Genomic DNA, 26,863 nt, shown 5'->3' with positions numbered 1-26,863 from the left:
CTGCTGGGAACTGGAAGACCCCAAGTTTAGCCACACTCTGCTCCTTGCAAAGCTGTGCAAAGTCAGCTGTGTATGAATACCCCCATCAGATCCACTCCCCCTTTCCTTGGGGGACTGAAAAATACCTGACAAGCCAGATGCTTTACCACTCTCACTGTGCCAGTCCAGCACCTGAGGCACAGAGACAGCCCTGTGATCCTCCCCACATCTCAGAACTGGCACCTCTGACTCTGAGATGGCACTGCCAGCCACTAACCCAAACACTTTGTCATGATATCCCTCTCAGACTGCAGCCCTGGTTTTCTCTCCAAATAACATTATTACAGATAAAATTCTACTTACAGCTGGATTTTCCTATCAACAATCATGTTACCTATAAAAAAGATAATTGAAAAAACCCTGCAGTGTTTGTAAAACAAATTTATTTGTAAGGATGCTTATGATGATAAATAAGAAGTGGCATTCAAAAGAACAGAAAAATAGCCCTGTTTATAGATGATGCTGAGATTACTTCAGTAACTTAATTATTCCCTCTGCTTCACTATTAATTAGAAATCAGTGGCATGTAAACTGTACGTGATCCAGCTACAGGAGGCTGTGGGCAGGAGCTGCCTAATTCCAGTTCCCAGCACTGGTTCCCCTCGTGGCTGTGAATGAGCACTTAGCAACAGCTGTCCCTTGGTGAGCCATGCGTGGGTTACTCAATGACAGGTTCCAAAATTCATATTCTTCTACCAGATGTAAAGCAGAAACTTTTCCATGCAAAGTGCTCCTAACCCATGTGGCTCCTCGTGTCTCCTGGGAGCCCCACAGGCCTTAGTGAGGGGTGGCTCTCAGCCCAGCAGTGTCACCCTTTCCTGGGAGCTCGGATAACCACACGGGCTACCACTGTCAAAAGTGCTCCAGGCTGCAAATAAGCAGGTGGGTGTTCAGAAGTGTTGGCTGCCAACACCACCTGTGGGGCCTCAAGGGAAACTTGGCACTTCTGGAAATGTAGCCGTTTGGTTAAATTTTGAAAAGCTGTATTAGATACCCAATCTTTAGTCTTCTCTTTTGGAAAATGGTCTTCGTTAGAACTGTATTTTCTCCTGAGGAACACCTACACTGGAGCTACTTGAATGTCACATTCAGCTACTTGGCAGTACACTGTGGAAAATCACTGGCCTTGTGCTGCTGAGCCAAATGTAGACCTATTTGTATTTTTAAGGGAATTAGTATTCTTTTCTCTGTTTAAAAGATTCCTATTACTCATAGTGAGTCAAATCCTGGCCCCGTTTGGAGGGCTGTGCATAAATGGGCTGTATGCACAAAGGAGCTTCATTGGGAGCACTTTCCAAACCCTCTGTCCACCTGCCTTTTCCCAAGGGAATGAGCATTCACCTCCTGCCCTGGCACCACTGCTGTGATTGCCCCCGTGCTGTCCCAGCCTGACTGTGCCACGTCTCCAGGGTTTTCCTGTCCTACCCCTCTGAGCTCCTCACCTCCTGTCTTGCAGACGATCATTCTGCTGCTTGGGAAGCTCCACCTGTGTGGAGGAAAAGCACAGCCATGTCCCTTGTGACACATGAGCAGAATCACACTGAGTCAGGTTGGAAAAGACCTCTGAGATCACTGAGTCCGACCTGTGCCCAATGCCCACCTTGTCACTCTGACCAGAGCCCTGAGTGCCACATCCAGCCGTGCCTGTAGCACCTCCAGGGATGGGACTCCACACCTCCCCGGGCAGTCCCTGCCAACGTTCTCAAAGACTTTGGAGCGCTCTCTCCTAAGGAGACCCGTGCCTGGCCCCCCCAGCTGCACGAGGGGGGCTCGGGCAGTCTGGGGCTCGCTGCCATCCCTGGCACAGCGCCTGTGCTGTCCCTGTGCAGCCCCCGGGGCCTGGCCAGGAGGAGGCCAGCGCTGGCTGCTGTGGCTGCTGCAGCCTGCAGCCTCATGAGCATGCAGCAGTGCCCAGGAACATGGCCTGGCCTGGGGCACAGGCAGGGTGAGGCTCGGCACCGTGACGGCGGCCCCGCTGACCCTGAGGGAACATAACAGCTGAGAGAATGGGGCCACCCGGTCTGACCGCTGGGCTGTGGGGCTTCCCAGTGCCTCCAGTGCCTCCCCAGAGCCTCCCAGTGCCTGCCCAGTGCCTCCCAGAGCCTCCCAGAGCCTGCTCAATGCCTCCCCAGAGCCTCCCCAGAGCCTCCGACATGCCCCACAGCCCTGGGGAGGCACACAGCAGCGCTGCGGCACACACCCTGGGCCACGGGGATGGGTAGAACGTACGTGGAGCATCAGGTCAATCATATTTGGGAATTTCTCATGTACTCGGTCTGTTCAGGATCGTTTGGACTTATTTAAAATGTCATGTCCTTGATCCATCACGTCATAACGTAAGAGCTGCTGTGCCCCGCGCTCTGGAGCAGCACCAGTGACCCCGTGGGCTCTGCCGGCCCGGCCCAGCCGGGACCCAGGCCCTGAGGGCCGCCCACCGTTCCGGGATGCTTCTGTGCGTCGTTCCGCTGCTCGGGACCGGCTTTCCGTTACCCCGAGCCCGAGCCCGAACCCGAGCCGAAATCCGAAACGGAACCGGAACCGGAACCCGAGCCCAAACCCGACCGCAGCCAGAGCCCGCGCCCGCCATGTCCCCGCGGCGCCGGCAGGGGGCGCTGGGCGGGGCGGCGGGCGGAAGTGACGCTCGGCCATTGCCGGTGCGGGCGCTGCCCCGCCCGCGCTCCTTTGTCAGCGGAGCCGCCGCCGCCCGCGGCCGCCCCCGGCCCCGCCGGCCCGAGCGGGGCAGCGCCGCAGCACGGCCCGCGCCGCCAGCTCCCTACGGCTCCGTCCCGCCCCGTCGCGCCGGCCCAGCGGGTGAGTCCGTGCTGCCGGAGCCGGTCGGTTCCGCCGCCGGGAGGGTTGGCGGGGGCGGCGCCGCGGGGTCCCGGTCCGGGCGGGGGGCGCACAAAGGCCCCGCGGCGCCGCGGCCGCGCTCGGGGGGCGCAGCATGGCCGCGGTGCCGCGCGGCGGGCAGCGCTGCGGCTCCCCTGCTGCCTGCTCTCATCAACGTGCGGTGCTTTGGCCGGGCGCAGCTAATTTCCCTGGCCGAGGCCGCCGTGCGGCTGCGGGAGCTCCCCGTGGGTGTGCTGCCGCTGCCCGCGGCGGTGCGCTGGAAGCCCGAGCTTTAATGGGCATAGCAGAGGTACGGGCCAAAGTCCCTGGTGCCGGTCATTGCTAAAGGGGCTGCTGCCGCGGCCAGAGCCGCCGGAGCGGGTCCTGAGCCCGGCGCTGCCCTGGGTTCCGCGGGCAGGAGGGGCTCGCTGCTGCCGGGACTCTGCCTGCACGGGGAGCACGGCCCGGGGCACGCAGCCGCTCTCAGCCCGCTCAGGTGTGCGTGCTGACCTGGCGGCTCTGAACCCACATGCTGCTCTGTGAAACCTGGGCCGTGAAGCTAGGAGGGGAGGCTGCCCAGGCAGTCCTTCCAACTCTGTCTATTAAAAGCGTTAAAAGAACTTCAGTTTCTCGCAGTACTTTTACATGAATTCAAATGAAACCACTTTGTTTTCCAGTGATTGAGAGAGCAGCTCAGCTTCATCAGGTTCTCCAAGAGCTGGGGTTCATGTAGGTGTGCTGGAGGCACCAGTGCCTCAGGATGGGGTTACTGACGGGCACTTCCAGGTTCTGGACTGAGCTGCAGAACTGGCACGTTTGTACAAAACCGTGTTTTACAACGGATGCATTGAGTTCTCAGAAGAGAACAGATTCTTTTTCCAAATCTCGTGTGTTTTTATGGTCTGCATTGAAGCCCAGCTTCTCCTTGAAGAAGACTCCTGTGGCTATAGCAGTTAGCTGTGGGCAATGACAAGTCTATTTTTAAACTTTCGCTTTTCTTTTGTTTCCTGTAATATGATCTTTGCTGTGATCCTTATACTCATCTTCAGAGGGACGGTGGTGACCTGGAATGCAGCAGGCACTTTGCAAATACTCTCGGAGGTCTGTCCTTGAAGGGCTGGAGCTGTTTGAAGAGTGCTGGGGTGCCTTGCAGTTGAAATGGGAAAGCTGGAGTCCTGGCTGTGGAGAGCTCTCAAGTGCACGGCTGGGCCCTTTGATGGCCGAAACCCTTTTTTTTTGGAGGAGGAGGTGTTAGAGATCTGTTTTAAGGGAACAAAAAGTTCCTGTATGCCCTGTGCTCTCCCCAGGAGGTGTTAAGTGTGTGCAGTGGTTTCAGAGGTTTGCCTTCCCTCGGGATTTGTTTGCTGGGATAAGACCTGCATTCCTCTGTTTCAGGGGGCCATGTGTGCTCCTTGCCCAGTGGCACAGGACTTTGGAGTGGTTCCTGACTGGAACCCTTTGCCTCTTTGTCTCCTCACACTGAGTGAGAGGTGTGTTTTGTTCTGTCTTCATTTTGGGACAAACTTTTAGTTCACACCTCAGCCTCCTCAGTTTGTAAATAATCAGCTCTTACAGGCCTAAATCATGGTTAGGACGGAATTATATCAGGTCGAGCTGTTATTTAAACAAAACAACTTGAGGGGAGAAAAAGTCCCTTTGTATGTTTTTGCTTTTAAGTCTTATAATGTGTTTCAAAGTTTCAAGCTGGGGAAGGGAAATCCTGCTGACCTGGTGCTGATATACACTGCCCAGGAACCATTGTTATATGTTTTTTTATTATTTATTAGGAAATAAATTTAGAAAATTGTTTATTAGAAAAGTATCTTAGTTGCAGAGCTGTCAAGTTTGTTGCCTCGTGTTTATATTCTGTAGAGAATAGGATGGCTCTGTTAGTTACTGACAAAATTGGTGAAAACCCAGATAGTGCGTGCAGAGGTTCAGCCTTGCCTTCCATGGATACCACTGAGAAAGTGATTTTGGGCATATTGTGTTCCTGGAGCTTGCAATTCAACATGCTTTGAGACGTGAGAATTTTATTCTATGCCTCAGTGGCTGAATATTTGATATTCTGGTGGTTGTTCACGCTCTTCTCTTAGCACGTATGAAGTTGGTTGCATTCTTTCTGCTGAGGTGACCTGCTGAAGATCACCTCTATCACCGAGTAGAACGATCCTTTTGCAGGAGAATGCTAGTGTGTGGAGGAGCTGAGGGGAAAGGGGAGGGCTAAATATAGCCATTTCCTGCAGAACTTATCTGCTTGTGAGGCTGGCCTTCCAAATGGAACTGGAGTCTTCCAAGCCCTCGGTGAGGGTAGGAAGAGAACATGGGCGGGGGAAAGAACACCCGTGGGGTGTTGTGAGTGGGTTGTGTTTGTGGTTTTTGTTTTTTCCAGCCAGCTGGTACTCTGAAGTCATGCTTAAATTTAATGAAAGCCCGATGCTAAAATAGGATCTAGGGACAGCCGTTGTGAAATAATTAGGCACCCGTTCAGCCCTTCTTGTCCCTGCCAAAAAAAAGCTTCTTGAATTCATTTAAATTCTTGGTATTGGAACTCTCAATTGGGCATCTTGATACCTGCTCTAGTGTGTATAAACAGGTTGAAAACTTGTCCCACTCAGCTGTGCATCTGTCAGGAGCTGCAGCACCTGACAGAACACGGGTGATTGCCGAGTGCCTCTGTGTGTGATGATTGAGGGGTATCACAGAGCTGGGTGGCAGGCTGGCCTCAGCCAGGGTGTGCACGTGGCTCAGGGGATGGATTAGTTCCTTTAGGACCTGAGGGTAGTCAGCTCTGAGAGTTTAAGAGCATCTTAGCTACAGAGATACCACGTGCTATCGAGATCCTCATCTTTTGAGCACTGCTGTGCACAAGTTCTGTGGCCACATGTTGTGAGTATATGGCATTTATATCCTGTACATATCTGTAAAAAACAGGAATGGTGGCGTTTTCTGGCGATGTTGGAAAGCTGAATTCACATGTGTTTGAAAACTGTTCTGGGATCACGAATTCATCAAATGTTGTTGACTACAAAATGTAAGGAATTCCATGGAAATGCTTTCAAGGAATTCCTTTTTTTCCCCACTGTGTTTGCAGCCGAAACATGGTTTTGGAGTAATGCTTTCAAAAGCGTAGAAGTACAGTCCAGTAACAGTAAGTGGTTGTAGTGCTGTAGTTTTCTGTGTTACGTTGGACCGTGAGTTTGCGCCTGAGCCAGTCTCAGGTGCTGGTAATCCCCTCCTTAACGTGTGGTCTTCTGGAATTGTGTGTGTACAGTGCCGCAGGTTCCTGTTTCAGAGTGAGCTGCATCTCTGGGTTGAGGTTGTTCAGAACACACTCCCAAATTTCTGCTCTGGTGAGATCCGCAGAGAACGAGCTGCAGTATGAAGCAGCACTGGAGCACACCTTTGCCATGAGGTGCATGGGTGCTGTTTCCTGGAAGGAGCGTGAGCAGTGTGCCCGTGCTCCAGCGCAGGAAGCGCGCAGCTCTTCCTGTGTGTGGGAGAAAGCAGCAGTGCGGTTCCAGTGCCCGTTTCTCTGCTGCCAGTTGACGTGCTGCCGTTCCCTGGAAGGCCAGAGCCATCACGATCCAGGGGCTGGGTCGGTGTGGCAGGCGGTGCAGGTCCCTCTCGTGCTGTGCTCCTGCCCTCATGCAGTGCCTCGCCGTGCTGGCAGCGTGCTGGGGCTTCTCGGGCACAGGGTTCTGCCAGCGCTGCTGGAACGTGCCTTGCCTGCCTTGTGCCACCAGCTCTGAAACACCTCTCAGCCCCCCAGATCAAGGTCCCTTATCCCAAGGGATGGACTTCTGTTTGATTACAAAGGCATTGTAAGTCCCTAAGCAATTGGGGTAATCAATATTCTTCAGCCCTGCAGTTTCTGCAAGCTTGAGACCTGTTTTAGCTTTACAGGACATTGGCTCAGCCTGGTTTTGCAAGGCTAGGTGAGGTGGTGTGTAAATAAACTGACTTGCTGAGGGGAGGAATGCTTGAAAGGAAATACTATAGAGATCTTAAAGTCACAATTGATGTGAGTAATTGGGAAGGGATGGTGTTAGGTAATCCCTTATTATGCAAGAAATGGGGAATACTGGATTTAATCAATTGTCAGCAGCTTTAAAGTTAAAACCAATAGTTTTTGTGTGGTGCCTGTTTAAACTGTAGACTGATTGCAGTGGGATATTCAGGAGCCTTATTCTTCTTTTGAGGAACAGTTGAATCTGTTGGTAGGCCTTTGAGGGACCAGAACATGCAGTGATTCAGGTGCGGCTTTGGGCTTGGGAATTTACCTTCGACTGGGAGGTGTGGGGTTGGAATGGGAGGAGCGTGGAAGAGTGACCCTTTTATGCTGTGTCCTTGTGCTCTTTCCTGAGCATCTGCTCCTGCCGTCTTGTGGAGTCAGCTTATTGCTGGTTAGGGCTGTGTGTTGTTCCTCCCTTTGCTGTGCAGAGGCGGTTCAGTGGCTCTCACCCCAGAAGTCCTGTTGTCACTGCATCCCCCCTTCTGAAACACTCCTGGAGGGTCACACCAAGTCACTGTTCCCTGCCTATGATGATGGAAAGATGGGTCTGAAAGTGTCTGGAGCCTGTTGTAGAGTAACTCCAGTCTGCTTTAGGGAAAGGAAGGCTTTGGCTTTGTTAAGAAAAGCTTATTAAAACCAAGACCTCCATTTTGGTGATTGTCCAAGGCTGCCTTTGGAGTAATTTCTGTTGTCTGAAATAACCAAGATGGAGATAGAAATTGTGAGGGGGAACACCAAAAGCTGTTATCTGGGCCTTTTTACAGAAGATGTGTTGCTGCAGCACTTAACCTTCTGTCCTGTGTGCCTGGAAGGTTCTTTCTCAGCATGCTGAAGCTGGCCATCCTGTTGGATGGAAGCTGGTAGGAGGAGTTGTTCCTTGTCTTGCAGAGCAGTCGTAGCGAGCTGCGCTCGCTGGAGGTCGGGGCTTTGTTGTTCTGACTGCAGCCCTTCCCTGCGCTAATGAGCTGCAGAGGAGAGGCCAGCAAACACCGCGTGTAATTGCAGGTGGGCTGTTATCCTGGCGAGGCTGCTGGGACAGCGGAGCGGGCTGGCAGCCTCGCCAGCCGGGATAGCTCCCGGCCTGCAAGTGGCTTCCCTTTGAAGTCCTGGAAGGTGCTGAGCCCTGCTTTCAGGAGCCGCTGTGCCCCAGCAGGCCCCTCCAGCCCTCCCCCGAGCGGCTCGGGGTTCCTGGCCCGGTGCTTCGAGGGCGCTTGGGGCTGTGCTTGCGCAAACCTTTTCACTGGCTGCTAATGGCAGGGGAGTGAGTAGTCCTGCTGCTCCTTCTCCCTGTGCTGTTCTTTATCCTGTTCTGGCGTCTCTGGCCGTGAGATACACTGGATAAGGCATTCATTTGGTTCAAGCTTAGTCTGCCTCTGCCAGGTTATTTGTAACCCAGTTAATTCCCAGGTATTTTTCTTGTGCTGGTGCTAAGGAGGGGTTTCTGCGGCCATGAGCGGCTGAGCAGATGCAGAGCACTGTGAGCTGCCTGGCAGTGTTTGTGAAGGCCGGTGCCTTGCTTGGGTGCGCCATGGGGGTGTTTGGTGTTCTCTGCTCCCCAGGGAGAGACCTGCGGGTCTCCTTGCTGCTGGCCCGCTCTTGGCTCTGGCTGTGACGCCAGCCCGTGCTCGGACACGCGTTTGTGGGGTCCCACACGCCTGCCTGCCTCCCTTGTCTGCAGGACGGTGACGGCAGTGGCCAGCCTGTCCCCGAGCTGCCCCACACGGAGCCAGAGCTGCCCGCGCTGCCCAGCCCGCCGGCGCGGGTGTGCCCTGTGCTGTCAGGGGCTGTGCAACGCCAGGTAGAGGAGATAGATGAGAGTGAGATCTCCCTAGGAACAAATGTAAAATTAAACAAAATGTCTGTTTGTATTAGTCAGCCCAAACCAGACGGTGCTATTTAGGGCTCTCCATTGCAATAAACTTGTCTCTTGTATTTGTGTGGGAGGACTGCAACAATTAAAGTAATTTTCAGACTGAATTTTAAAAGTGAAAACAAAATGAAAAGGTAATGGTTTGGTTTAAGAGAATATCAATTGTATCATATTATGTTATAATACTCTTATTATGTTAGAGAAGAGATAAGTGATACGCTGCACGTCGGTTATTGGTAAAAGCTGTGTCCATGCTGCGGGTCCGCACTGCACATTAAAACTCTTCTTGACTTCATAAGGAGTAATTTTATTTTTTTTTAATCCATTTAATTGCAGCCCTCACTGCTGCTGGAGAGTAAACTGCTTGCTGCAGCTGCAGTTGTGGGTAGCAGTCTGCTAAAACATCGACTTTGATGGCATGGGCTGGGCAAATCCCAGGCTGGAGTGATAAACAACATAGAGAATAAAAATTTTCCATTCTCCAGAAGTTGCTGAATAGAACTTAAAGACTAACTGGCAATAAAGATAGAGATATAAAAGTATGTGCACAGGATGATGTGGAATGTGAGTGGAACCAGTGGAGAAAAAAGAGGAAAAAAAGGACAATTCCAGCTGATTTCAGGATCAGGAGGATGATTTGGCAGCGGAGTTTGTGGCAGTCAATCTTGTAGGATCAGACTGTGTTCTACTTCTCATTTTCTGTTGTCAGAGCAAAAACATGTACAACTTGTAGTGCACCAGTCTGAGTGTTAAACTCTCCTTAGGAGTGGAATTACAATAAGTTGTGCATTAAAAAAAAAGGCTATTTTTAATTTGACTTGTAAATACAGGCTCAAGTTAAATGATAAGAAAGAGCATTTGAGATGTACCCTTAGCGCATGAAAAAAATACTGATCCCTGTGAATTAAAAAAAACCTACCACCAAACAGAGGGGTGTGTTCTCTTGGGGATTGTGATTACAATAGAAAAAGAAATGCTTTTAAAAAGTAGGAAATTCTTTTCTGGATGTGCATTCTTACGTATTGAGCATTGATCTAAGTATTTTATTCCACTTGACCTTTATTTTTGGACTGAGTTGCAAAACCTGTCTAGATCCTGAGTCTGAATGAAATGATGATAATGAAAAGTGCCATGCAAACACTTTTTTTACTCCAGCCGTGTTCCTTCTTAGGGGTGGCTAGGTGTGTATGTGGTGTGGGACCATCTCTGCTTATCTCTGCGCTCGGGAGCTGTCCTCCCTGCCAGAGGGAGCCCAGGGTCTCACTTTGATGTCTTGTTCCTCTCCCTTTAGCTCAGTAGGGCAGCGCTTTGTGCCCAGACCAGCTCGCAAACGCCCGTCTGTGAGAGCAGAGGTGCATCTTTGTGGTTGGGATCAAGGTTAAACCCTTTGAGTCTTGGCTGTCCTCCAGCTTCTTTGCATAATTTGAACCCGTCTCTGTCCAGAAAGAAGCATTCAAGTTATTTCAAGTCACTGGGATAGAGGAAAAGCTGTACCTCCGAGGCTGCTCAGCAAGGTGGGCTGTGCTGCCCCACCTCAGGTCCCCAGGCCGTGTGCTGTGGTGGCGTGGCTGGGACGTGGCTGCTGCCTTCCTTGGCCTTTCCTCTGTGTCTGTTCTCCTGGGTCCTGCCCTTGAGCCTGTGCACTTCTTCAGTTCTTCAGCAACTCCTTGGCATGGCTTTTGCTCTCCCACATTAGCTGGTTGTCAGTTGGGCCTTTACAAATGTGCCAGAAATGCCACGTAGACACTTTTGTGTGTGTTTGTGGACCTGGCATGTTTGCATCAACCTCCAGTGGAGAATAATCTGAGTAACATGTCCCAGCTTGCTGAAACAATAGGGTGTTTTTTCTGTCTTGGTGTAGGTATTTTACACATTTGTAAGACTAGTGTCATACCCCTAAAGCAAACCTGGGCATGGTTGTTCTGCAAAACCTGTTCTAAAATCTGAACCTGTTTATTCCCTTCCCTCCAAACAGCTTCCTTATGACACAAGTAATATTTTGACAAATGAGTGAATCAATATGTTCCTAAATTATGGAAATAAAAACCTAAACACCATCAGAAGTCTGAAAGAAATATGTTATTTCCGTGCCTGATGCAAAAGTGGCATGTTTCAATGACTGGAAAAGTCCTTGACTTCATCTTTTTGGTTGGGATTTGATCCTGGACGTTGTTTAGACATTCAAAGAAAATATGTATTGGACTTTCATGTGGAACAGTGTCCAGGATTTTGAGGGAACTTTGACTTGTTTCTCCATTAGGAGAGCCAGAATGCCATGCAGTGAGGAGCCAGAACAGCAAACTGGATTTTGAAGCTCAGTTTTCTTACACAGTTCCTGGCATCTCTGGTGGGGAATTGGTGTTCCTGAGGCTGCAGTGCAGTTTTATGCCTTCTGTAACAAAGGATCTGGGAGGAGTAAAACCTACTTTATTTCCAGTCTGGGGATTTGTAAAACTTTGACATGCAGCCCAATTATAATTATGTTGGTTTAGTTCCCAAAGTGGACGCTCTTTATTCTAAAAGAAGCCCTACTGTGTGCAACCAGGAGCATTGAAGGCCCTGAAGTGTTAGTGTTTGAATGGTTTTGGCTTAGCTTTAAAATAAATATCTACTGGATATGGAGCTCTGGGGAGCGGACTAAAGCAAATGGAAAAGGTGAATTAACTGGAAGCTGTTCCGCAAGGCTGGGTCCATAGAGCCGCCTCACAGCACGCAGCGGCAGATGGAGGCAGGAGAAAGGCATTTTGAGCCTGATGTGAAGTAGGTGCAATTCAGAGGCCGCTGTTCCTCTGCACGGGGTTCTGTCACCATTGCTCTTGCTCTGCAGCATCAGTCCTGTGTGGCCCCAGCAAGTTCCCGTGACAGCCTGCGCTGCTCCTGTGAGGAACAGTGAGAACCGTTCCTGGCAGCTTTGGAAAGTCTGCCGTGTTTGTCTCCTGGGACTTGATGGCTCTTTTGAGACCTGAGTGAGAACATCAACAGGTTCCCTCCTTGAAGACAGAGATTCGCAGTTTTCCTGTCTGTGATGGAAATCTGGAAAGAGGAGCATGTACCCTTCTTAAGGGGTGTGTGTGCCACTGGGTGACTGAGCAAAACAAATTGGCAAATCCTTGTTTTCCTGGGGAGGGAAGGAGCCTCACGCAGAGCTTTTGGCTGCCTCCTGGTAGGAATTCACATGCCTGTGAGCTGAAAGTGGCCCTGGCTCTGGGGCTGCAAGGTCTATGGGGTGAAGAGCTGCTGTGCTGGCAGTGAAGGTGGTTTCTGCTGTAGGAGAGTTCTGGAGAACCAAGATGGTGTTTGGCCCCCATTGCAGATACAAGTAACTAGGGGTGCAGTGTGAAACAGGGGCACTCAGGGACACTGTGGCACTCCATCAGAGGAGGGGATGGCAGAGGGCCAGGCATGTGGCCAGGTGTCTCTGGCAGAGTGTTACTGCTGTCAGCTGACAAGTGGTGCTGTTCACCTCTGCACATGCTTCTCGTCCTGAGAGTGTGGATGAAACAGTGCCTGGAAACGTGTCAGTGGGGCCTAGGGTGGGCTGCCTTGCTCTGGTGACCACAGCTCACTGTCATTGTGGCAAGGTCCTTGCTGGCAAGTCAGGAGAAGTGTGATGGCAAAGGGTTGCTGTGTCTGCCTTGGGATGGCCTTGCCTGAGAAGCTGCCAGGGGCACTGTGACCCTGTCTCACAGGCTGGGACTGTGGTTTTGCAGCTGTTCCTTGTGGGCAGTGCCCGGGCTCTGCTCCGGCTGTGGGGCTGGAGAGCACAGCCCTTTGTCCCTGCGCTGCTGGGACCCTCCTTGGGCGGATTCGGGGTGCCCCGAGGGGCACGGCTCACCCAGCCCAGCCTGAGTGGGCCTAGACGAGGTTTGTTCTGAGCTGCTGCCCAGTGTGGACACCAAGGGACGTGAACCAGACCAAAGCCACAAACAGCAGTGACCCGCAGCCTGCAAATGAAGCCTCTGAGGGGTCGGTGTGCCAGCAGTGGGAAAGGATACCAAATGTGGGGCTTTTTCTCCAAGTTCTGAAATAGTCTTCCAAAAATCTTTGGGCTTTTTGACATGATTGATCTTGTTTCAGTTCCACAGGTGTGTTGGGTTGTATGTGAAAAAGGGTTTCTTCTGAACTTGAGTTCATAAAGGCATGTAATTAAAAAATGAATGTTGGACGAGCCAGAAGCACTTGCATGTCATAATTGTCTGAAAGACGCCTGTGAGTGTGTTAGCTGACAGCTTGGTGCAGCTTGCAGGTTTTACCCAAATTGTGCTTAGGACCACAGCTGGAGGAAAAAAGTGCTTAATGTGTTACCTTCTTTTTGGGAGATGATTATGGGTCTTGAGTAGCTACTGTGTCAAGAAGCAAACCAAGGCCAAAGAAAGAGGCTTGTATGGCCAATATGAGTTAGAGCTGAGCATGGAGGTGGGGTTTCTGGTGTAATAGTTGGTCAGTTTCTTAGACACCAAGGAAATATTTGAGTATTTGATCTTACAGGGAGATTCTGTTGATTCTCTGATCTTGAAAGGCTACTTTCTTACAAAACAAACAAACAAACAAACAAAAAACCCTTGAAGAGCGTGTCTTCTCTGTTGAAGTAACTTAAAATGTTTAAATACAGTAAAGGAACATAGTAAATATTTTCCATATAAAACATGCAAAAAAAAAAGCATCTGATTTAATTCTGAATTATGAACTAGCAAGCTAAAACTTAGACTAAATTAGACTTTGAACAAATCTTTTTGGAAAGATTTGAGGAATTCATGAGGTTTTCATTGCTGAGCTGACTCTTCCCTGAAAGTTGTGAAGAAACAGATGGCACCTTTGGGGTTGTGTGTCTGGAGTATAAAAGTTAAAATTACTTTAAATGGCTGAACTGTTTTGGGTTTACTTTAATTTGTATTTTTGTTTACTTGTTTTTCATGAAACCCCACAGTAAATACTAAATAAAGTTTGTTAAATGCTCAGCCCAGCTGCATCATGAGGAGGGTTTAGAGGTGGTTAAACACTCCCTTCCATCTAACAGGTCAGAGATCTCTGAGGGTGTTTGTCGTGGCAGTGTGTGGGCTGGTGGGGCCGTGCCCAGGGGCGCCCAAAGGCAGCACAGCAGAGCCAGGGGCTGGGAGCAGCACAGCAGAGCCAGGGGCTGGGACTCGGCCTGGGAGCAGCACAGCAGAGCCAGGGGCTGGGACCAGCCTGGGAGCAGCACAGCAGAGCCAGGGGCTGGGACCAGCCTGGGAGCAGCACAGCAGAGCCAGGGGCTGGGACCAGCCTGGGAGCAGCACAGCAGAGCCAGGGGCTGGGAGCAGCACAGCAGAGCCAGGGGCTGGGACTCGGGGTGCCCCTGTCTGCCCTGCCCAGGTCACCCTGACAGGCTCACCGTGCTGGCCTGGGCTGGGACCAGCCTGGGAGCAGCACAGCAGAGCCAGGGGCTGGGACTCGGTCTGGGAGCAGCACAGCAGAGCCAGGGGCTGGGTCAGCCTGGGAGCAGCACAGCAGAGCCAGGGGCTGGGACTCGGTCTGGGAGCAGCACAGCAGAGCCAGGGGCTGGGACTTGGGGTGCCCCTGTCTGCCCTGCCCGGGTCACCCTGACAGGCTCACCGTGCTGGCCTGGGCTGGGTCAGCCTGGGAGCTGCAGCTCCGGTGTCCTTGGGCTGGTAAGGGGGCCTGACTTGCAAAAGGCCTTGATAATTCTTCTTACAGAATTAGCAGTCAGGCCGCTGTAAGCCTGTTCTCCAACTAAAATAAACATTAAAGTATTGTGTTTATAACAGTGAAGAATCAAAACAAATGTATTCTTCTCCATAAAAAAATGGGGACCTGAGTTTCTGAGTGTTGGAATAGAGGGATGGAGAGGGAAATGGTCTTTAAAGACTATTTAGTTAGTCTTACCAAGATGTTCATTTGTCTTCAACAACAATTAAACCCTTCTTACAAAAGAACAAAAATAAGTACAAAATCAGATCTAAAATTGGTTATTTAAGTTGTTCTCAACTTCCTGACTTAAATCACCTTGATCAACTTGGAAGCATTTAACGCCACACCAAAACCTGAAATGAATATTCCACCCATACCAATGTTAAATGCAGTTTTGAAAATTTCAGGTAACCAGGTAAAATTCCAAGTGTGTGGATTGTGGGGAAATTTTTTGTTTTGTTTGTTAAACTTTGAATTTTGAATCATTATGGTCACATAATCACTCGGTTGGGTTTATTTTTCATTTCTGTAGCTGTTTTTTCCCTGGTAGTAGTCCCAAGAAAGTTCCACCCCAAGTACATCCCTGCCCAAGTGGAGTGAAATGCTCCCAGTGGTGCTGAAGGCAGTGAGTGTGGTGCTCCTTGCTGGGTGCAGCCTGTGCAGCCTGGCTGGATTTTCGGGTGGCCAGGGGGTTGCTTTCTCCCAGGGAGCCGTGCAGACCTGCAGAGAGCTCTGGCTTGTCCAGCCCTCCCTAGAATTGCTGGTTTGGCAACTCTGCCCCTGGGAGGTTTACCACAGAATCATTTTGAAGCTGTTTGATTTCTCTGTAGCCCTGCTGTGGGAACTCGGTGTTTTTGGGGTTTTTCTGTGGCTTGTTCTGCCTGCTCCAAGCTGGTGCTGCTGGTAGCTCTGTCACGGTGCAGTGACATCTCAGGCTTTTGCAGGGCTGACAGCAGAGCTGTTCAAACATCTCTCACCCTCTCCTCCTCACTGGTGGCAGGTGGGCTGATGCTGTGCTGTTTGGTCAAATACAGACCATGGAGCAGAGCCTCTGCTTGGGGTTTGTGTTCCCAGCAGTTTGCAGACAGGACCTGCCTTGTGCTCCAGGCTTACCTGTGGTGCTGAGAGGAGCCTGCCTGCCCCGGGGTGTGTGGAGGTGGGACAGTGGCAGGGCTCCAGAGCACTGAGTGCTGCAGGGACATAGGGGGTTTATTGCTGGTCAGGGAGGTAATGTGCAGTTGCTGGTCCAAAAATAGGTGTCTCTGAACAGAGGAGTCATCTCTTAGCAAAATTCTTGGCTAAAACTCAGTTGTTAGTAGTAGGGTTGCTTGCAGCAGTGTGTTTGTATCAGTAGCTCAGTGTTGACTGGTGTCTAGCAACCCTTGTCTTCCCCAAATGATCACTTTCAGGAGCTTGGAGTGAGTGGAAATGATCGTGGTGTTAAGAATGGGAACAGAAAAAGAGACAAGATCGAAGTGCTTTTCTTGGTTAAGTAGTTCAGTGGTGTAACTTGTGTAGGTAGCTGCAGTTCAGTTTCCTGCATGGTCATGCAATGGGTATTGGGAGAATGCTGCTGCAGTGCTCTTGGGGTTCAGGGAAGTGCTAGGCAGAGCAGATTTTGTTTGACTGCATAAATATCTCTTAATGAGAAACAAACCCGACCAATAACCAAGTTCACACAATAGCGACTCACTGGCTTTAGCTTCAAAGTCTGCTTGCCCAGGTTGTGATTATCTTTGCTCTGGGAAGCCATAGGGATTGTTAGATGATCTGTCCTGAAAATGGTGAGAGGGACAACGCGGGAAGTCCTTGCCATCAGCCCTCAGTGGGAAAGCTCTGGTACAAAGGAACTCGGTCTCGTCCGTGTTTGTGCTGAATGTTCCCAAAGGGCTGTGCACATCAGTAGGGGTGACTTCTGTTTTTACCAGCTCATACTGTCAAGTGAGTTCATATTATTCAGTCAGTTCTGGGGGTTTTGGAGATGATTTAGTAATTTTTCTTTTCAGCCTACTGTCAGAAAAATAATGTATTAAAAGCATTGGTAGAGAATTTGTTTATTCAGCTCAGATCTGCTTGTTTGCTGGCACTGCTCAGCTTCCTTTGGAGTGCCTGGCTGCTGCAGGGCAGGCTGGGGACCCGCAGAGAGGGGACAGGGGCTGGGCGGGCCAAGTGTCATTGCTGCTGAGTACTATTGCTGTGAGTTAATCCTGCTTTTCAGAGGGAAATGGCTAATATGTGAGTAGGTGCCTTGTGAACAAGCAACAGCTGGGTGCAAAGCAAAAATCTGCTAAAACATGACTAATTTCTGAGTGTTGCACAGAGTTTCTGTCTGTATTCAGCAGCAAATTACCATTTTGAGCTTATGCTGCTGTTGCTTCACTGGAGGTGGCATGAGCTGTGTGTTTGAACTGATGGTCATTGCTATGAGACTGTCAAAGCATTGGTACAATGTGAGGTTGGCTCTCTGTCGTTCCACTTGCAACACGGCCGATTCCGTTCAACGAGAACTATTTTAATTGGGTTCCACTCTGTGTTATGTTAAAACTCTGATGCTAGGCACAGAAACCCGTGACACTTGTTTTGTTTGTTCCTGAAAACATACACTTCACTCTGCTTTGGCCATTCAAATTGGTTTTGCATGATTGTCAGCTGGAAATAATGCTGCGATTGGCAGCAGCATGGCAGCTTCCTGCAGCCCGGACCAGCAGTGGGGTAACTGCTCCAAGGGGGCTGGGAAATAGGAATTCCTGCTCCGAGAGCATTGGTTGCTTAGCAGGCAGCACAGCAGCGTGGCCTCGGGGCAGGGCTGTCCCAGCACCCCGGCTGGCCTTGGCGGGCAGCTGGGGACATGGAGCTGTGTGCCAGCGGAGGAGAGGGGCACGGCGGAGCTGGGCTGCTCTGGAGAGCATCTCGGCCTGGCCCTGCTGTCCCCGAGCACTGAGCTGGCCTTGGCGGGCAGCTGGGGACATGGAGCTGTGTGCCAGTGGCGGAGAGGGGCACGGCGGAGCTGGGCTGCTCTGGAGAGCATCTCGGCCACCCTGGGGACATGGAGCTGTGTGCCAGCGGAGGAGAGGGGCACGGCGGAGCTGGGCTGCTCTGGAGAGCATCTCGGCCACCCTGGCCTGGCCCTGCTGTCCCCAATCACCAGCTGGGCTGGGGCAGCTGTGGGTGAGGCCGGGAGCACCAGCAGCCACGGGGCAGAGGGAGAGCAGAGCTCGGGTGCTGAGCCTGGTGTGTGTAACTGCAGTGGGATGGCTGGTTAGAAAATAACCAGTAGTCATGACTTCTGTTAATTAACTACTAAGAGTTAAATAAATGTTGTTGGAAAAACTAGTCTGTGTTTATTTGGCACGTCTCTCTCCAGCCGAGGCTGGTGCTAGTTGGTACACGCTCCATTGCTGAGCCTGTCTGCAGCGTGGTTTTATGTTTTCCATCTGTATTGATTTTCATGATTCATTGACCATGATCTAAGCAAAAAGCACACTTAAATGACACTGGAGACAGCTGTCTGTTAAAGTAGGACCTTTGTGTAGTCTGAAATGGCGCCAGGTTTTTCTTCCATTACTTTATCAAGTAACACACAAAAGTAATATTCTTTGTTTAATTTCCTTTTCTAGGTCACTGGTATGTCACCTCTCTTTTGTGCAAGCAGCAGACGGTACATTCTTACTCTAAACTTTCCTATCGGTTTTGCTCCTGTTATTTTTCTGATAATCATTTGAGGTTATTCTGAAATGAAACATTGTGTTGGGGAGGCTCTGTGAAGGAATCAGTTCTCCCTGTGGAGCTGTTTGGAAGGTACATGTGGGAAGTTCAGATAAAAGCAGAAACGTATAAAGCTTTGGAAGCTGATGTGTAGCTTTTTTCAGTTATAATCTGTCTCTCTCTGTATGGCAGGCTGAAGTTCCAGATGTTGTTTTGGCTTGGAGATAGTGGATAGGGGAAAAATAAGCATTCTAATGTTAACAGAGTCAGCCTGTCTGGATCTGAGCTGACAGGAAGAGGGAGAGATAAAACCTTCATTAATGGTGTGAGCAGTGCTGAGGAGCCCGGGCTGTCCCTGGAAAGCAGTCCTGGGCTGGCAGTGCCCCATGCCAGCTGTGGGGCCACCACCGTGGCACTGAGCTCTGCCTTCAGCGGGGCAGCGGGCTTGCTTCGGGTGTGCGTCCCCCTTCTCCTGGTACAAGTTAATTCTTACCCCTCCTGGCATCCTGCTTGCCCTCAGCAGCTGCCTCGGGGTTTGGGGGATGCAGAGCTGAGGGGCTGTTGGTCAAACGTGCTTTTGGGGTCAGGTGGCTCTATGGCTCTTACTGCGTTGGGCCTCTGTCTTGGAGCACCAGTGGGTTTTCTGAAGCTTGTCCCTGCCCGGAGCTCCATTTATTGGGAGTTGCAGAGTGGTTTGGACATCTGTAAGCTGGATTTCTTCTGGAGGAGACTAGGCTGGTGTATGGCAAATGTGCTCTGTCCTGAAACGTGGGCGTCAAGTTCTCAGCCTCTGCTGGGCAGCTTGGAGCCATGTGTGGTAGCACCTTCCAGTGAGGGGACCCAGGTCAATCCACTCTGAAGTAAGAGTGCTGAAATGCATGTTAGGAGTACATGTGGTGGCCAGAAAAGGGATTTCCTGGATTAGTCCATAGGTTATATGTATAATACTCTATCAATTTTCTCTGTTATATTAAATGCATGAATATACTGTGTCCTGTGTCTCTTTCATACCTGTTTGTCCTGTCAGGCTTATTTCCAAAATGTATGAGCAGATTATTTTTAATTAATCACTGAAGTTCTGCTGACTTCCTCCTTAATCTTTGCTTTTTCCCCTCTTTCATTACTGAGTCTAGGCAGTAGCAGTTTCTGGTCAGTGGCCCATCCCCATCTTTCCCACTGTGGTGTGGAGTCCTTTGGGGCTTTCTGGCCTCAGAGAGCAGCTCTGGTGAGAATGCTCACTCCACTTGCCTCAGTGCTGTAAAGCTAGAAGGGAATAATGCTGGCACTGACTCATCTGAGGGACACAGGAGCTGAGCTGCTGCAGTCCTCCTGGTAGATGAGGTCTTGGCTGTTTGCTGCTTACAGCTGGGATAAGCTTGTCCTCACCAGTTTGTGTAAGTTACTGGAACCAGGGTGCGAGGGAGCAGGGGGAGCTGCTGTGTGTTGGTGTAGCACAGTAAGGGATCCTTGGAACGTGTTCAGTGTTGGCCAGCTGGACGTGTGTGCCAGCATAGGCCAGGACTGCAATGGTTTAACCCTTTTTGGCCTTGTTTTTGTCTCAGAAGTGGGAATACACGCCTGGAGCTGGCTGCCTGACCAGCTGTGATCGTGTATGCATTACCTGATGTCCCAGACATGCCATCCTTAGAAATCCCACTGGACTGGGATGGGCAGGGCATGTCAGAATAAAGGGCCTGTTGCATGTTCGGTGCAGGAAGATGCAGAAAGGGAATCTGGGTGTGGGAGACTGCTCTGCCTACCTTTGTGCTGCTCACATTCCTCACTCGGGCCCGCAGGCAGCAGTGGGGTGTCTTGCTCATGTGGTTCATGACTCAAGCCAAGCCCAGATGTTTTCATGCCTGGTCTGGCCTATTTTCTGAGAATAATTTTGGATGCCTCAGTCCATTTTATTGTGGTTTTCTTAGTGTCTAGTCCAGCTGAAGTTCAGATGGTTCCTGGCCTAACTGCATGCTCACAGGCAGACATGGCAGCTTCTGCTTTCTCTCTGCAGCTGTGTTCCTGCTAACTGCAGAGCACTCACAATTAGAGCTGTGCTGGTGAGAACCTGGGGTAGAGTTTTGCTGCTGCTTTTTGAATGGAAAGCTTTAGACCATGAAACCCAGAAGAGTCTGTCTTGTGGCCAGAAGATGAGTGAAAATGCTGAAGGTTTCTGTGAAGTCAGATCTGGCCTTGTTCACCAACCTGGCTTTCCATTTCCACTGAGCAGTGAGTGATAGGGACACGGAAACCTTTTTGTTCTGACTGTTGGTCCTTTCCTTCAGCATTATCTGGCTGACAGATTGATGACAGTTACTATCCAGAGTATCCAAAATTTATTTCCTCATGCCTTTGACAGTGCTTTAGTGCTTCTTGACCCTTTGTAGGAACAGTTTGTATAGCAAGTTGTTTGTGGGAAGTACATTTACTCCTTTAACTTGAGTTTTCCACTGAGGAAAATGGTTTGATGTTGTTTGAAAAAGAGTGGGATGGTCTGTGTGTGAGCAGGAGCTGCCTTGTGTGCTATTCAGAATGATCTCTTCCTCCATCACAGCCCATGGGTGAGGAGGGCTGTTGGCCCAAAGCATGTTTGGGTGCTGACTGTGTTCAGGAGCAGTTGCTGAAGGTGGGCTTTGACTCAGTGTCCTCAGTGTGTCACATTCCCAGTCGTGGCTGGGTGCTCTGTGTGGAGATGTGGGACCTTGGAAATAGCCACTGGGTATGTGTCATGAGCTCCCTGGAATGGTGAGAGTGGCCTTGTTCCCAGCTGCTGATAGGTGTGGTGCAGAGCTCCACAGCCAGGCTGGTCCCAAAGGAGAGCTCTGGCTCTCATTGTGCTTCACATCTGCAGCTCTGTGTGTGTGTGAGGTCAGCCTTGGGAGTTTAGCTTTAAATAGGGATGAGACTGGCTGCTTTTGGCTTCTGCAGCAATTAAACCAAAACCCTGTATGAATCCATGGAATGGTTTTCAGAAGATCTGTGAGTACAGTCAGGTTTGGCAAGGCCATGTGAGATGTATGAGTTTGACAGCATACAGCTAAATAGGTGGAAAGGGAATACTTTAAACAGCTCTGGAAAGAAGAGTCAGAATTGTGTATAATTGTGACACATTTGGTGTTTGGAGAGGTGACCAGGTGCCTGATAACTGGACTGAGGGATGCATAGCAGGCAGGGATGGACATCATTTGGGACGGTGATGGGGAGCTCCTGTACCAGGGGGAACACAGGGTTTGCCTGAGAGCTCAGAGTAGACACAGCTGTAACAGCAGCTGAGGAATGCCAGGACAAAGTGATTTGTGAAGTTCTGGAGCTGTTTTAGGCCTGAATGTTAGAGGGATCAGTGTCCCAGGTGAGACTGCCACAGGTAAGATGCGAGTGGAACAGAGACCTTTGTGGAGGTTGGGGTACCTTGTGAAGCCTCAGATGAGAAAGGGGGACAGTTTGCAGGATGCCTTGAGGGAGAGGATCATGGTGGAGGGAGAGAACTGGGTAAAGCTGAGAACTGCAGCACTGAGGGTAATGTTGCTGATGTGGGAAGAACAGAAATACCACTGGAAGGTTCAAGATGGAGAAAAGCCTGAGCTGGTCTCACGGTACTGTCTTCAAGCCAGCTTTGGGTTGCATTCCCCTTGCCAGTGAGTGCCCCTCACTGTTGTTGCTGGGTTTCACGAGGCTCTGTACACCCCTGCTGCTGGGTGTTCCGTCTGCACAGCTGGGAGAGGGGAGCCTGAGGAGCACCAGGGCCAGAGCAGCACCTGCTTTGTTTGTAGCTTGGATTTAAGAACAGAATCATGTGGCTCCCGCCTGTCCAAACAGGCAAGACCAAACTGTAGAACAGTACTGCTAAAATTATGGGGTGGTCTAGTATAATCTCTGAAGATTTGACTTTCTTATGCAGCAAGGTGTTTCCTTCTTCTTGGGATTGCTAATCACATTCAGTTTTCTGGACTCCAGAGTAATGGTTAATGAAATGCTCTGCTGAGAGGAAATGCTTTTTCATGACATGTGCCTATGGAGTGTCAGGAGCTGCTCTTCTCAGTCCGATTGCTCTATAAATGTTGGTTAATTTTCTTTGGCTGGCTGAGGCTAGGAGCAGTTGAGCTGTAAGTGGGGTGCAGAATGAATACCTGACTTTGCCATGTCCCTTAACCTTTCTGACTTTGTAGCAGCCCATCACTCCTGAAGAATGCTGCTCTAATGCCAGTTTAATCCCCCAGCAGTGAGCTGGAGGTGTGAAGCCAGGCTCTCTTGTCTCTCCTCGGTACCCCTGCCATGTGCTGTGTTCCTCTGTGCCTTTCCTGCCTCAGGTTTATAGATTTACGTATATACACAAATAAAAATATGTATATGTCTATAGTATTTCCAGCTTTGATGGGTCTGTGTTAACTAGTGGATGTGTTTGCTGAGTCATGCTACCATTGTGTTATTCTGACAGTGCAATGAAATGGATTTAAAAAAAAAAAAGTTTTGGCTAATTTTTGTTAAAATACTCCCAGCTGTACTCAGGGTAGGGTGCTTGGGCTAAAGGGCAGAAGTAGAATATTCTGGCGGTGATGACGCTGTGAAAATAACTCTGGAGGTGCAGGTTTACCCAGGGTAAATCTGTGAAATCTCTCTGGGATTATTGATGTGCAAATGAGGGTCCTCGCTGGAGTGAAATATCAGCACAGCTGAGGGGTCACCTGGGGAGTGAGGGAGCGCCTTGACCTCAGCCGGGGTTTGGCTCTGAATGATTGGCCTGATAGCGTCAGGGACTGCGAATAAAAAGCATTTGCACTTCTCTAGGTCCCTGCATGTGTGAAAACCCTGAGACTGCTGCTTAATTAATGCGTTTGTAGGAACTAGCCGACGTAGTTATCTTGCAGCAGGGTGTGCCCCAGTGAGAGATGGTCTCTAAAGGTGCACATCATCAGACCCAGGCTTCTCTGCAACCCAGAATAAAGAAATGAGTTTTTAAAATTTGTGTAAAGAAAAACTGGGAAAAGCAGGAAAAAAACCGCAGCTTTTTTTTTTTTTTTAAGGGAAAAAATAGGACTTTTGTTGGTGATAACCAAGCCAAAGATTTGTTTTTGGAAATGTTTGTTTTGGTTGGCTGGAGTGTTCTGCAGAAACTCTGAGCAGGCAAGCTCTGTAATATTTAACCAGTTACTAAAAAGCATTTGAAAATGATTAGCAGTCAGTGATCTCATTGGGGCTGTGAGTTCCTTGCAGAGATTGTGGCGCAGCTCTGGGGCAGAGCGACGTTTGTTTGGGGAGCAGGGGGTGCTGCAGGCCCTGCGGTTCCTCGGGGCTGGCGCTGGCCGTGGCCGTGGCCCAATGGCGCCGTGTCCTGGGGACGGGAGCCGTGTCCCGGTGGCACTGGGGACGGGAGCTGTGTTTGTATGTGAAATGTGTGAGAAGCCACAGTAATTCATCTGAGTGTCTTGAGCACACAGATACCTGTGCACACCTGGTTGGTGTGAGGTGAAACTGAACCTGAGCATTTCCCTGAGCAGCTCACGGGCCTACAAACCCCCCGTGTTCATTGCCTGTACAACAAGGAAATGTGTGTAGCATAATAAAATAACACCTTTGTTTGTATGTGAAATGTGTGAGAAGCCACAGTAATTCATCTGAGTGTCTTGAGCAGATACCTGTGCGCGCCTGGTTCGTGTGAGGTGAAACTCGAGCATTTCCCTGAGCATTCCCCTGAGCAGCTCCCGGGCCTACAAACCCCCCGTGCTCATTGTGTGCTGCCTCGTGCCCATGTGGAGCTGCACACCTCGCTGTGCAGGTGCCCCCGGTGGTGCCGTGATGAGTGAGCCACAGCCAGGGATTGGTGAAGGAGGGTTTTCAAGCGATGCTGCTGAGCATGGGCTCTGCAGGGGAAGGCTGTTCCACAGGGCAATGCTAATCCTTGGCAACTGCCTCCTGGTGAATTTATTTACCCTGCAAAGCAACAAATGATATGGAAAGATACACGTGTGTCTTCAAAGGCACTGGGAAGAAGTTGCAGATCAATTTTAAAGTGTCTGTGCTTGCTTCATTGTTTGAGTAAGCCCGTTGTCAGTGGGTTGCCCAAGACCCCTGTACTGATGCAATACCTACACACAGCCTGAGCTTTTACACTGGGGCAAATGCTTTCTGCCTCCTGCAGCCGCTGGGAGGTTCTGCTGCCCACATGGAATCTCTGAATGGTTTGTGTTGGAAAAGCCCTCTATGATCATGAAGTCAGATCATTCTTCCAGCAGTGGCAAGGACGCTGTTAACCCAGTGTGCCACATCTGCACAACTTCTAAATCCCTCCAGGGATGGGGACTCCACCACTGCCCTGGACAGTGCCAGGCAGCCTGTGCCAAGGCTGGACAACCCTTTCTGTGAAGGAATTTTCCCCATTATGCAACCTGAACCTCCGCTGGTACAGCTTGATGCTGTTTTCTCTTGTCCTGTCCCTGTTCCCTGGGAGCAGGCTGTTTTTATTTCTAAATGACGCTCATGCTTTGCTGCCTTTTCTTTTTCTTACAAGAACCAAGGGATTGGCTCTTCGTGAATGTGTCAGAGTTACTGACTAGGAGAAACTTCCAGGACACTTTGCACTGTGTAGTTGCCTTTCGTGTCGTGTTTTCATTCTTACTCAGCAGTGCTGCGATTTTACTTTGTACATGAGTACAGAAGAGCCAGTATCCCATCCTTCACTCTTTCTGTATTGTGGTCACTCAAATCTGAGGCGTTTGGTCTTTCTGGGTGGCACTTTGACACATTTTTGGAGCTGCAAAGCATGGATGTGTGCCTTGTGCATTTGCAGGTGGGTACCAAATGGAGTTGGTGGCTGGTTTCCATCTTCTGAATTCTGGCAACCAGGTTTAGACCATAAGAAAGGGCTGCCCAAGGTTGTCGCTCTCTGATGCAAGGAATGCCTTTGTGGGGCTGCTTGGGGGCTGCACCTCCTTTGTGTGAGATTCAATTAAGGAGCAAGCTGTGAATTATTGCCTTTAAATGCACATTTCTCCTTCTGAAGACACAGCTGTGGATGAATTCAGCTCGTGTGTGGCTGTTGTGGATGGCACAAGTGTGATCCAGTATTATGGATGTTTTCTTTTGATAGGAATCTGGTGAGGTACATGCAAAATATGTACAGCCCTTGGGCTCTTGGCTGGGGGCCACTGGGTCTGTCAGCGATACCTGGGTGCTTCTGATCTCATCTGGAAAGTCTGAGTGCTCTCATGCTCATGTTCCCATGTCTGTGTCATATGGAGATGAAATGCAGCCTGAGGTTCCTGAGCTAATGGCTCAGTGTCTGCTGTGGTCTGTGCTCAGTGCTGGCTCCGGGGACTCCAGGCCACTTCCCAGCCGCCAGTGCCTGCAGGCTCCTTGTGGTGGTTCAGGTAGTCTGGACTGGTTCTTCTCTGCCCTCTGGCTTCTTGCAGCTGCTGTCCCGACAGCCCCAGCACAGGGCTTCAGCCCACTTTGCTGTAAGGCCACGCAGGAATGATTTGGCAGGACACAGTTTTCTTAGGAGGAAAGGAGAGAGCAATATTAGCTGTGAAAGTGGAACAGGCACTGGGGTTTCAGGGTGGATTTTGCACTGTTGGGACTTTATGACTACAGAGCATAAGGATTCTATAGACTCTGTTACCTGAACCAGTTATGTGTTATATTGGGTGTCTTCACCAAACATCTGCTGGCTGGATCCCTGCGTTGGGATCCCTGCCCATGTTCCCAATGCCCTCTAGCGGCTCATGCTGCTGTGCTGCGGTTCCATAGGGCACGGCCTGCAGCTCAAATCAAATGGCAAAAGGAAAACACCTTTTGTGTATTTTTGCTGGTTGCCTGTTAATTCCTCTTCATTTATCTGGGTTAAATCCCAGCTCTTCCCTTGGGAAAAAAGTTCTTGTGAATTCAGGTACCAGATTGTAACTGGACATCTCATGGATCTTTAAATCCACAGCAATTTTCTGTGGGTTTTTATTAAATAATGTTTTGTTCCTTACATTAAAATGTATATTTTCTTTCTCTCTAAACAAGCAGTAACTGGAAGGGGTGTGCTTGCTGGTGTCACTAGAACCAGACTTTGGTGCTTATGTACGTCCCTTAATTTCTTTGAAAAAGTAATTTTTTTCAAGCAGTGAGAACAACACCTTTGAACTCATGCTCTCAAATAATTTTTGAGGGGAAATGAGTGTTTTGTAAAGGTCAGAGCCTCCCTCCCAGCTCCTTCCCTGCTCCAGTGTCCCAGCACAGCTGACCCGGTGTGGCTGGGCCGTGCCGAGGGCTGTGAGCCAAAATCCCGGAGTGTCCGGGGCTGCACAGACCGGGTGCAGCCCTTGGCTTGGTGTGGGGACACGGGCTGGGTGTGTTACAGGCCGCTGCACGTGTGCACAGCTCTTCCCAGCAAAGGCAGATGAGGTGTTCCTTGAGGATTTTGGGACAATGAACAGCTGGAAGAATGGCTTCACAGAAGTAGCGTTTAAATGGAAATATTGGGCTTTTTTCCTTGGGAGGACCATGCATGGTGTGAAATGCATAAAATCTGTTAAAAGTCCAGTGTGGTTTGTTTACCTCTTTGGGGGTCTGGGTCTGATTGCCATCCTCATCCTCCCTCTGACACATACAGGGCAGGGGCTTATGTGTTCAGATATACTTGTGTATATTTGTTTCTTTGTTTTTGGTAACTCAAATAAACTGGCTGAAAAGACGCCAGGTAAGTCCATGCGGCTGACAGAGTTTTCCTGGTGTTTGGG

The 26,863-nt window shown here is 50.2% G+C and overlaps 1 protein-coding gene across 2 annotated transcripts in view; it reads left to right on the top strand.

Annotated features, from left to right (window-relative positions):
• The first annotated feature begins 2,736 nt into the window (after positions 1–2,736).
• ACVR1 (activin A receptor type 1) overlaps positions 2,737–26,863 on the top strand; it is a 43,636-nt gene continuing 19,509 nt past the window's right edge. For both annotated transcript variants that reach the window (XR_009275025.1, XM_058809966.1), the window contains exon 1: positions 2,737–2,850. The gene's annotated coding sequence lies outside the window, so the exon portion shown is untranslated. The remainder of the gene's footprint in view (positions 2,851–26,863) is intronic.

Source organism: Ammospiza caudacuta, chromosome 8 (genome assembly GCF_027887145.1).
Source record: "Ammospiza caudacuta isolate bAmmCau1 chromosome 8, bAmmCau1.pri, whole genome shotgun sequence".
Lineage (NCBI taxonomy): Eukaryota > Metazoa > Chordata > Aves > Passeriformes > Passerellidae > Ammospiza > Ammospiza caudacuta.
The sequence above is the reverse complement of the archived record's forward strand: the minus strand, read 5'-3'. Positions and strand labels throughout refer to the sequence as shown.